This window comes from Ursus americanus, chromosome 13 (genome assembly GCF_024610735.1).
Source record: "Ursus americanus isolate L20-20 chromosome 13, mUrsAme1.1.p, whole genome shotgun sequence".
Lineage (NCBI taxonomy): Eukaryota > Metazoa > Chordata > Mammalia > Carnivora > Ursidae > Ursus > Ursus americanus.
Window position 1 is genome coordinate 51551276 of NC_142139.1, and position 12373 is coordinate 51563648.

The following is a 12373-nucleotide window of genomic DNA, read 5'->3' on the forward strand; positions in this document are numbered from 1 at the left end:
CTCCCTCTCCCTCAGCCCCTCCCCCTGTTCACACGCACGTGTGTGCTCTCTCTCTATCTCTAAATTAAATAAATAAACCTGTAAAAAAAATAAAATAAAGATCAAAAGTTGTTAAAATTTTGGTGCATATTTTTCTAAATATATACATAATATATTCCTTGTCTGTGTTTTTTTCTTCAACAACATGTGATTATACTCAACAGTATGTTTTGTGATATTTTTCCCCATTTACAATGTTTTTTAAACATTTTTGTTTTAATAAATACAGAGTTTTTAAAAATATAGACATGTTAATGGCTGTCTAACCTATTACTGTATTGCTAAACCATACTTATTTAACTGGTCTTCTATTTACTGGGAATTTAGTTTTGATTTTTAAATACATAACCAGAGCTGGATTAATATCTTTCCTTAAAAAAATTCCTAGACTTAGAATCACTGAGTCAAAGGTCATACATGTTTTTAAGGCATGTGATCATACACATTGCCAAATTGTCCCTCAGAAGGGTGTTTAAAGCAGCTTTTTTCAACACACCAGCTGTGAATGTCTCCCCTTAATAAATGTCATATAGCACGTTATGAAAAGAATAGGTTCTAGAAAGGTATGGTCTTAGTGTGAATCTTAACTCCAAAACTTATTAATGTTTCCCTGCTGTAATCTTGGGCAAGAAATTCAGCTCCTCTGGGTTCAGTTTCCACTTCCATGAAATGAAAATAATAAGTTTCTGGGGATGCCTGGGTGGCTCAGCCAGTTAAGCGTCTGCCCTTGCTCAGGTCTTGGGATAGAGTCCCACATCAGGCTCCTTGCTCAGCCGGGAGCCTGCTTCTCCCTCTGCCTCGGCTGCCCACCCCTTGTGCTCTCTCTCTCTCTGCCAAATAAATAAATAAAATATTTAAAATTAAAAAAAAGTTTCCACATCATGAGACCATTGCCGGAGTTAAAAGTGAAAAAGGGGTGCCTGGCTGGCTCAATCAGTAGAGTGTAAGACTGCTGATCTCATGGTCTTGAGTACAAGCCCCACATTGGGGCTAGAGTTTACATGAAAGAAAAAGAAGGAAAGAAGGAAAGAAGGAAAGAAAGAAAGAAAGAAAGAAAGGGAGAGAGAAAGAAAGAAAGAAAGAAAGAAAGAAAGAAAGAAAGAAAGAAAGAAAGAGGAAATATACTTGACTAGTGCCTTATAGTTATTGTAATTATTTTATCTGCTTTAAATTACATTTTTATTGATAGTGAGATCAATAGACAATTATATAAATATTCAGTTTTCTATTTATTTATTGTCCATCCTTGTTTTTCCTTTTATGACTTGACTGTTCATTTCCTTTGTCTATTTTTATTGGAGTGTTCACCTTTGTTCTTGATTCATAAGTGATTTATATTTTAAGGATAATAACTTACAGGATATATATTTAGCAAATATTTTCCAAATTTGTCAGTTGAATCTTAACTTAGCATTCTGTGATGATCAAGTGGAAGAGTTTTTTCAACTTTTTATTATGAAAATTTATACACCAAAAAAGTTGGAAGAACAGTAAATGAAACACATTTACCAAACAATTAGAGTCAACAATACTTTAATGAATGTCCCTTCTCTATCTCTATATATTTTGCTGAGACATTTCAAAATATTTTTGCAGTCATCATACCGCTCCCATCCGCATGGTTTAGCATACCCCTCCTAAGAACGGAGACATTCTCATTTTTATCCACAAACATCTTTGCTGCAAATATCGGATACACCTAGTGTAGAGAAATTTTTAGTTGTCTCATTAAAATTCTAAGGATAAACAAATAAATAAGCCTATTAGCCTTCAAAATCGAAGATCTTTCAGGGACTAAGTTCTCCCTTTCAGTAAAATTTCTAGTAAGCCTGTAATAATCTACAGAAATCACAAGTGAAAATCACCGGCTCTGACTTTTGCGCGCAGCAAACTTCGCACCACAGCTGCTGCAAAGAACAGCAAAAGCAGAGAATTTTCCTGAAGCCATGAGAAACCCAAATCACCCTTCATCACCCCACTCCCTCTCTTTTCTAAATATTCCTCATAAAGTAATTCAAATGAGCTTAAGAGCTAAACAGAAGACACCTGGGAACAACTGCTTGAAAGGCCGTTGTGGAAGTTGTTAGCCTCATATAAACACGAGCAAACAGACCAAATAGCCTGGAATATTGAGTTCAACCCTCAGTGAATCTGCCGGATGTACAACTCATTTGTCTGGTAATTACCTCCCATCTCCTAGGCACGAATTTATCTGCTTCAAACATTTCCCAGCAGAGCAGTCTTCCTTTATTCATCTTGGTGCAGTTAAAAAAGAAGGCGTGATATTCCCAGAATTTTTGTGCAACCACACTTGCAACAGAGACAGATTTGTGTTTTTTTCCAGTCATTTCTCTTTACTCAATATGCCGCCAGAAGAAGGGAATATTGTTATTGAAATCTAAACCAAATGATGCAAAATAGAGGTTATGAAATATGTGCTCGTTTTAACTCTCTCACTAATGTGACTATTGAAAGTTAGGGGGAATTCAAATATTTTACTTTTAAATATGACTTAGCAGAGGCTGGAAGTCATTAAAGACTGCAGAGCTCAGCACCTGTTCTGTGACATTTAATGAAAAGCAGAAACATCTCCCTTTAGCCATGAATTCTAACAATTTTAAATTATTACCAGTAATGGGCCTGAAACCCATTATGAAAAGTGTGGGGTTTTTGTGCCCTGGAATTTATATCATCAGCAATTCCTTGGAAGCAGGGACTTGGGCCGGATTTTCAAGAGAGGAGGCAGCATCCACGATACCTTGCAACCAACAGGCATTCGTGAGAGCCCCTTCCTGCCCGCCCAGCAAGCTGAATACAAAGGGTACTTCCTCCTCCCCTCAGCCACACTCCTTCCTTGCGTTTAGGACTCAAATTCTATTTTCACACACAGTTGTTATTTCTTCACATCTTATTAATGCATCAAAAAAAAAAAAAAGGACACAATAATTACAGTACTAGCTAATACCTATGATTATTTAGTTATGGGATCCCTTAGTATAAATTGTCTTAAAACAGGACATGTAAGCCTGGGTGGCTCCGTCTCTTAAGTGTCTGCCTTCGGCTGGGGTCCTGATCCCAGGGTGCTGGGATGGAGCCCTGCGGACTCCCTGCTCAGTGGAGAGTCCGCTTCTCCCTCTGCCCCTCCCCACTGCTCCTGTGCGCACTCTCTCTCTCAAAGAAATACATAAACTATTTTAAAAATATATATGACATGTAATAGACATGCAAGAGAGTTCTGTTAAATCATTTTTTTTTTCATTTTTCGGTATTTAACAATGATCCTTCAAGAGACTATAGATAAATAATATACCCATTCAACAGGTAATAAAAGTGGGGCTCAAAGCGATTTCATGACTTTCTCAAGTCATACAGGAAAATGATGCTAGGTCTGTCTCAGGAGGTAAGTGACAGAACTGAGACATCACCAAAAGTTTTTGTCAACCCTCTGCTTGCGCACCATGATTCTTTAGGTAGTACTTTAATTCTTTTCGAAAGCAGATGGATATTTCTACCCTGGGCACAATCCACCACTAGGGGGAGCAATCTGGGAGAGGCTGCAGGAAATCTACTCGCTGTAGGTGAGTCAAATCCCTGCTAAATGGAAAACACAGACGTCAACATCCATCACTGTGAGAAGGAGCGAGAGAATTTGGGTGTTTCACGGAGCAGGGGATTAAGGAAATGGAAACCACACTGCTGAGTTTCAAAGAGACATCCCTATGTTCCAATACAGTGTGCATTTCTGGTAGAGGATTGAAGTCAGAGCTCTGGAAAGATAATTATTGGACACTTGCAGTCAAAGGACCAAGATGGTTAAGGATCCGAGGAATCATGAAAAGCTTTATGTTGCTCAATTCAGTATGTGATGCCATGTCCCCCTAGCTTCTGCCACCAGATAAAAAGATTCTGTTTTGTTCCTTCTTGTTATTGTCAAATCTTTGGGGTGCCTGTCTAGCTCAGTCAGTAGATCATATGACTCTTAATCTCGGGGTGTAAATTTGAGCTCCATGTTGGCACTGAGAGTACTTAATAAAAAATTTGGGGGGGATGCCTGGGTGGCTCAGTCGGTGAGCATCTTGCCTTCAGCTCAGCTCATGATCTCAGGGTCCTGGGATCGAGTCCCGCTTCAGGCTCCTTGCTCAGCAGCGAGCCTGCTTCTCCCTCTTCCTGCCACCCCCCCTGCTTGTGCTCTCTCTCTCTCTCTGACAAATAAATAAATAAATAAATAAATAAATAAGATCTTTAAAAAAACAATTTTTCTTTTTTTTTAAATCTGGGGGTGCCTGGCTGGCTCAGTCAGGAGAGCATGCGACTCTTGATCTCAGGGTTGTGAGTTCAAGCCCCATGTTGGATATAGAGATTACTTAAAAAATTAAAAAAATAAGAAGTTAGGGGCTCCTGGGTGGCTCAGTTGGTTAAGTGTCTGCCTTCTGCTCAGGTCATGTTTGTAGGGTCTTGGGATCAAGCCTCGAGTTGGGCTCCCTGCTTGGTGGGGAGCCTGTTTCTCCCTCTCCCTCTGCCTGCCATTCCCCCTGCTTGTGCTTTCTCTCTCTCTGTCAAATAAATAAAGTCTTTTTAAAAAATTAAAAATAAAATCTTCTATTCCTCCTCACACACTTCCTTCCCTGACAGGTGAATCAGGCATCAGGAAAGGGATTAATGGGGGCGCCTGGGTGGCACAGCGGTTAAGCGTCTGCCTTCGGCTCAGGGCGTGATCCCGGCGTTCTGGGATCGAGCCCCACATCAGGCTCCTCCGCTATGAGCCTGCTTCTTCCTCTCCCACTCCCCCTGCCTGTGTTCCCTCTCTCGCTGGCTGTCTCTGTCTCTGTCAAATAAATAAATAAAATCTTTAAAAAAGAAAAAAAAAGGAAAAGGGATTAATGGGTCACGTTATCAAGAATGAAAGAACTGGACATTTTGCAAGATTGTGCTCACACTGTCATTTGCCAACCGTTGTTTTCTCAACCTGAATGTAATTTAAAGTGTAGTAGAGCTGCCATTAATAGTGAAAGTCAGGGGCCCCTGGGTGGCTCAGTCCGTAGAGCGTGTGACTCTTGATCTTGGGGTTGTGAGTTTAAGCCCTATGTTGGGTGTAGAGATTGCTTAAAAAGAAAAAAAAGAAATAATAAAAGCTGGCGTTTTGTTCGCTAGGCCCTGCACTGTGTGCTTGACCTGCATTCTCATTTATTCTTCACCCCTTTCCTACTAGACTTTGTCTCTATTTACAGAGAAGAAATCTTAAACACACAGTTAACATGAGGTAAAATTTGCACCCAGTCCTTCTGATGGAAGATTATGGGGCTCTTAACTATTTTATTATACTTTCTTTACTGAAATAAAATGGGATATCTAAAAATTAAAATAACTGAAAAGAGAGGGAAATAGAAAAATACATGAGATGTTATTCACTTTCTGTTAAAAAGGCACATTTCATTTTCTTTTTTTTTTTTATGGTTTTATTTATTTATCAGAGAGAGAGAGCACACATAAGGGGAGAAGGGGCAGGGGGAGAAGCAGGCTTCCTGCTAAGCAAGGAGCCCAATGTGGGACTCGATCCCAGGGTCCTGGGATTATAACCCCAGCCAAAGGCAGATGCTCAACCGACTGAGCCACCCAGGTGTCCCATTGTTTTCATGTGAAATATGCACATGATGTTTCCTGTCACATGCACAAGATGTCACTGTAAATGACATCAATAAAACATTTTCTACACCACATACACGCCCGGCCCAGCATTGGGGGGCTGTGATGTCCCGCTGGGACAGCCGTTACAGTTTGAAGGAGGTAAAGACTTGACTGTTCTCTCCAAACTGGATTTCCAATGGAAAATATGTATCTGCTTTCTCACTGCAAATGGCAACGTCTCAATGCTTCCTGATTTAGTAACAAGAGTCAAAATATGTCACACAGAGAAAGAATAAAAGACAGACATCAGCCTGTTGGGGGGGAAATCATAATATATATTACTCTCCACATTCCAAAGCTGAAAAGTATTGCTTTGCAAGGAATGCTTATGGGGCATCAAAGTCTTCTTGACAAGGACAATTTGATTTGATGGCAAAGACAGTGAGAAGATCTAGTCTGCAAAAGCAAAGGCGGTTTCATTTTTTATTCTTTAGTTTGGGTCGGGTAATTAGGTATTTCTAGATTGATGGTCAAAGCTAATTTGATCAAATGAAAAAGTTTGGAAATAAAACCATAGACAGCTAAATTTGTTGGGATTATTCTAAAACATGAAATGCTGATGTCTTTAAGAGTAGACCTTCTTAAAAGAAAAAGAAAAAAAAGGTGAGCTTTTCGAAAGTACCTGAGACCAAAACAGTACAGGTGGCCTTAATAAGTATTTCAGGTAGTTAAGAGAGGTACAAAGTTATTTGTGGAGCTGTTTTTTAAAGTTAATGTTTGTTGACCATTTTGTGACAATAGCCAAGTTTATTTCAAAATGCTTTACTCAATTACACTTACTAGAAGAGCCTTTTAAAAGAGAAATTATAGATCTATACATTTAAGTACAGCCCATGAAAATACTGAAAAAGTAATAAGGACATCAATATAAACATTTTGGAAGCTAGTTCTTTGCCTTATATGTAACTATAACTTTCCCCCCGGGGCAGGAGTTATCTGGGAAGATTTAAAAAAAAAAAAAAAAAACCTGCATAAAGGTCTTGACTATAACTCCTCCCTATCCCTTAAAATAATGGAGATAAGATTGGCTCTTTTTCCTCTTACATCTCTACAGATCCCTATTAGTCCTAAGCAATGATAAGCACCCTACCATTTTAAAATTCTCTAAGTTGGGGCGACTGGGTGGCTCAGCCGGTTAAGCATCTGCTTTGGGCTTGGATCGTGATCTCGGGGTCCTAGGATCGAGCCCCGAGTCAGGCTCTCCCCTCAGCAGTGAGTCTCTTTCTCCTTCTTCCTCAACCTCTGTGCTCTCTCTCGCTTTCTCTCAAATAAGTAAATAAAACCTTTTCAAAAAATTCTTTAAGTTTATGGGGTACCTGGCAGGCTCAGTTGAGCATGTGACTCTTGATCTCAGGGTTGTGAGCTCAAGCCCCACTTTGGGAGTAGAGAGTACTTAAAATTAAAATCTTTAGGGGCACCTGCTTGGCTCAGTCTGTTAAGCATTGAACTCTTGGTTTCAGCTCAGTTCATGATCTCAGGGTTGTGAGATTGAACCCTGTGTTTGGCTCCATGCTGGGCATGGAGCCTGCTTAGGATTCTCTCTCTCCCTCTCCCTCTGCCCTTCCCCTTCCCTCTCTCTCAATCCCTCCCTAAAAAAACTAGAATAAAATAAAACCTTTAAATATATATATTTTTTAATTCTCTATGTTTATATGAAAATTACTTTTCATATGTAAATTCCATAGAAAGAAATGGCTGGGAAGAGTAATGGTCAGAGCAGAAGGCCAGCAATCCAGTTAATTCAGAATTTGTCCCTCCCATGCCCCCACCCACCATACACACTAAGTACTCTTGACTTGTCTGTCTCAATATATAGGCCATATATTCTGATAAGATCTCTTTTAATGAGAATGAAACTAATACCAGTTACACAAAAAAACATTTATCTTATCTTATGCTGGGTCAAAGAAAAATAGAAACAGCTTTGTGATTGAGCTCTGATATTGTGGAGTGAAATAAAGTTAGTCTAGTAGGTTCTCATTTCATGATTTGAGATTTAATTTAGAACTTTATATTTTATACACAAATGGAAACTAGTGAGAAGTCGAATGCTGGTCTTCTGTGAGTCTCAGCACCAATTTTAATTAACTGGAAACCACTAGCAGTCCTCTCTTTATTCCTTTTCCATATTTTTTAAGTCTTTTTCTCAAGATTTTATTTATTTATTAGAGAGAGAGCGCACGCACTCCTGCACTTGAGTAGGAGGGAAGGGCAGGAAGAAGCAGACCCCCCACTGAGCAGGGAGCCTGATGCAGGGTTCCATCCCAGGACCCTGAGATCATGACCCAAGCCAAAGGCAGACATTTAACAGACCGAGCCACCACATGCCCCCCTTTACTGTATTTTCTACTCAAAACCTGGATTCCTTCCAAAAGGAACTCCATTAATTGAGGGGAATCTTTCCTAAGTTTTTGTTTCTCTCTCCAGAAATAAATACCACATATTACCCTAATTTGGAATAATGTAATTTCATAGCAGAATATTTACTTTCCCTATAAATCATTTATTTATTTATAAATTATTCTGAGCTATCGTTTAAAAAAAAAGGAAAACATCTAAAAACCAGGCACAATTTTGTTTTAAAAAAAGCCATTTCTGATTCTTTTTTTTTTTAAGATTTTATTTATTTATTTATTTATTTGACAGAGAGAGAAAGAGAGAACAAGCAGGGGAAGGGCAGTCAGAGGGAGAGGGAGAATCAGGCTCCCCGATGAGCAAGGAGCCTGATGCAGAACTCGAACCCAGGACTCTGGGATCATGACCTGAGCCAAAGGCAGATGCTTAATGGGCTGAGCCACCCAGACGCCCCAGGCACGATTTTTTAAGGCTATTCATTACAGGACAAAATTTAGCCAGAGAAGCACTCTTCTGTGGACTATTACTCTGAAGTACAGACTGATAGAACAAGTCAATGTGTAGAGCGACATTTTCATTAGAATACAGGGTAACATGAGAATGAGAAGAATAGGGGAAAATATTTTTTTTAAAAGGAAGGAATAAAAAAAAAGGAAGGAATACTCCAAAATATTAATAGTAATTGCCTCTTAGTGGTAATATGATGAGTCATTTTTTCTTACTCCTTGCACTTTTTCTACACTCTAAGCCTTATTAAATTTGACGAGGGTGCAGAAAGATCAATGACCCGAATTTCAAAATCGTAACAAAGGAGGTTTAGATGTCATTGATCAGGAGTCATAGTGCCAAGCTAGTAAGTTACTGTCTTATGTCCCATATGCGACCCTCCTGCTAGCGCAGGCCACTCTCACAGAGCATGAGACCAGAAGTTTTGCCAACATGATAAAATAATAATTAAATTCAAATACTTCCTTATACTTAAACCCTAAGATTTCAGAGGAAATAAAATATGAAAGAGCCTTTTTGATACCCCTTCTGTAGTTTATTATCAGAAAGCCCGGGCGCGGTTTTGAAACCAAAGTGATTTCTTCAGACCTAAGTGTTTTAGTTTCTCAGCGTTTACAAAAATCCCCGAAATGGGTACTATTAATCTAATTTGTAAAGTACGTAGATTGAAGCTTTATACATTTGCATAAATTAAAAGTACCAGTCATTAATCCAGAGCTGACCTTTGTCACTTGGCGGTTGTTTTCTGATTCTCTGGACACAAAGGGAGTAGACAGTATATTTGAATGGCTCCCTTTGTGTGGCATTTTGTGATCCCCCAGACAGGTCTTCAGCATACAATGAGTCAGCCCTGGGCTGTATTCCCTCTTCTGTGGACAGTGACAGAGTACTCCTGTGGGATTTAACCCTTACCTTAGTCTGGAGGCCGTGAAAATTAGATGCTTTCACAAAGTAAGAAAAATAACTTCCCAACTACATTACAATATAAACATTTTCCCCTGAACTTAATGCAGTTGAGTCATAAAAATGGTTTGTAGCATGGGTGGTCAGAATATAAAAGCATATACAAAAAAGATAGAATCTATCCTGGAAAACATCATTTCCCAATCTAGCAAAGGCCTTCAAAAGTCAGCTATTTTTGAAGAAATGTTAAATTACATTCTGTTTGTTTTTTATCTTTCAACCCTTCTTTGCCTTATGATTACTAAAAATAACTCGGTTCCCTTGTATATAGGCAGATATAGTGCATAGAAAAAGTGCATGCATCACTGTTTCTACTTTGCTGCTTGGAGTTAGGAGTTAGGCACTTATAAAGGTTAATATTTATGAACACAGGTGAAGGTATTATCATGCAATATTAAAGCAAAAGTCGAGGGGGTTCCCGCAGTGACAACAAAGTCTTCAAATCCGCCTTCTCCACAGCAAAAATTCCCTTTGGAGTTCTTGTGGTAAAGCTTGGCCGTTCAAGTCTGACTGACAGGGTAAACACACGGGGGCAGATGGCACGACTCCTGCAGAGAATGTCTTTGCATTCCTTAGCCGTCAAGTACGGACTGAGTGCCTACTATGTACCACACGTTCCTCTAGGGTCTATGGACAGAACGAGCACAGAAGACAAGATCCCTACTTTCAAAGAACTTATATTCTAGTGGGGAGACACCATTGAAAAAATAAATAAATTTAAGATGGTATTAAATGTGCCAAAGATAAGAAAACAGGGCAGTACGAGAGAATGTAAGTAGAGGGAGTGGCCAAGAGCACAAGGAAAAACTATCGTACAGAAGGAAAAAGTTTTCCTTGACCATCTGAGTGTCCCTGGCTGGGTCTGAACATTGAAGTGACAGAGTAACAGGAGAAAAGCATATACATTTATTTAATATAAGTTTTACATGACACGGGAGCCTTCTAAAGGACATGAAGAACCAAAGAACCAGGTACTTCTCTGCTACGTTTGCTGTAGAGTGGACAGTCAGGTAGATTTGTGATAGGGTAGAGCGTGAACTTAGTTTAAACTGGGGAAAGTTTAGGAAGGCCTATTTTCTCGGGGCCCCTTTGACTTAGAAGATAAAGATGCTCCTTTCCTCTAGGTATAGGAAGGGAACCTCTCACATAAACTCTTCATCAGCTGTTTCATGAGGTATGAAAGAGGGAACATCAGCGTGACCTTCCGGCTTCTATTTTCTCAAACTCCTTCAGCTTAAAATATTTGATATGCCAGGTGACATATTTTGGGGTATCATGTCCTAAATCCCATTACTGTCCATGTGAAGATAGAAGAAGAGAATTCTAAGAAGGGGGGACAGCAGGGGCAAAGACCCTGTGGGAAGAACATGTGTGGGTTTTATAAGCAATGAAACATGCAAAGGGAAGGGGACTAGAGTAGAAGGTAAGGATAGACAGATACGCTACACTACAAAGGATTTGGAAGGAATTGGTGCCATATTTGATTTTCTTCTATGTGGGAAATCTATCCAAAATGCCCCTCACCATTTATGACTTTGCTAAAGAAGAACGATGTAATCTTTACTCAGGAAGAGCATTTTCTGGGGGCGCCTGGGTGGCGCAGTCCTTAACGTCTGCCTTCGGCTCAAGGCATGATCCCAGCGTTCTGGGATCGAGCCCCACATCAGGCTCCTCCGCTGGGAGCCTGCTTCTTCCTCTCCCACTCCCCCTGCTTGTGTTCCCTCTCTCGCTGGCTGTCTCTGTCAAATAAATAAATAAAATCTTAAAAAAAAAAAAAAAGAGCATTTTCTTTAAGTTTTTTTTTTTAAGTAATCTTCACACCCAATATGGGGCTCACACTCACAACCCTGGGATCAAGAGTCGAATGCTCTACTGACTGAGCCAGCCAGGCACCCCATGATGCATTTATCTTTACATTCCTAATGTTTATTCTTTGTATATGTCCAGCATAGCTGAACTGTGTTGTGTTGAGAGTAATTTCCATATTGGTAAACCAGCTACATTATTGGAAACTGCAAGTTAATACAGTGGTTACGAGTGTGTGCTCTGGGTTCTGACCCAGCCTCTCAGCCCTCAGGAGACAGGCAAGTTATTAAGCATTCTGTGGCTCAATTTCACTGCTAGTAAAATGGAGAAAGAGGAGCACCTGGCCAGCTCAGACTGTAGAGCATGTGACTCTTGATCCCTAGGTTGCGAGTTCAAGCCCCACGTTGGGTACAGAGCTTACTTTAAAAATAAAGGAGAAAGAATGTTCCCCCCCACTTTATTTTATTTATTTATTTATTTATTTATTTATTTATTTATTTATTTATTTTCTTGAAAGAATAGTTTCTACTTCCTAGTGTCATTAGGGATAACTTAGAACAATATATAGACTCATGGTGCTTGTCACATACCGTGAGCTCAGTAAACGGTTGTTATTTTTATTATTGAAACATTTGTTATTGGTGAACTGAACTTTTCATCCAAATGATAAAATATCAAGGATGTTGATTTAACTTCCCCCAAGGCTGTATACAGCACCTTTGGTAAGTCACTGACTTACAACTGTATAACTCAGAAAGCATATTTGGGGGTGCCTGGCTGGCTCAGTTGGTAGAGCTCAGTTGGTAGAGCATGCGACTCTTTTTTTTTTTTAGGATTTTATTTATTTATTTGTCAGAGAGAAGGAGAAAGAACACAAGCAGGAGGTGTGGCAGGCAGAGGGAGAAGCAGGCTCCCCACTGCGCAAGCAAGGAGCTCAATGCAAGATCCATGACCTGAGCCAAAGGCAGACACTTAACCAGTTGAGCCACCCAGGCACCCCAGAACATGGGACTCTTGA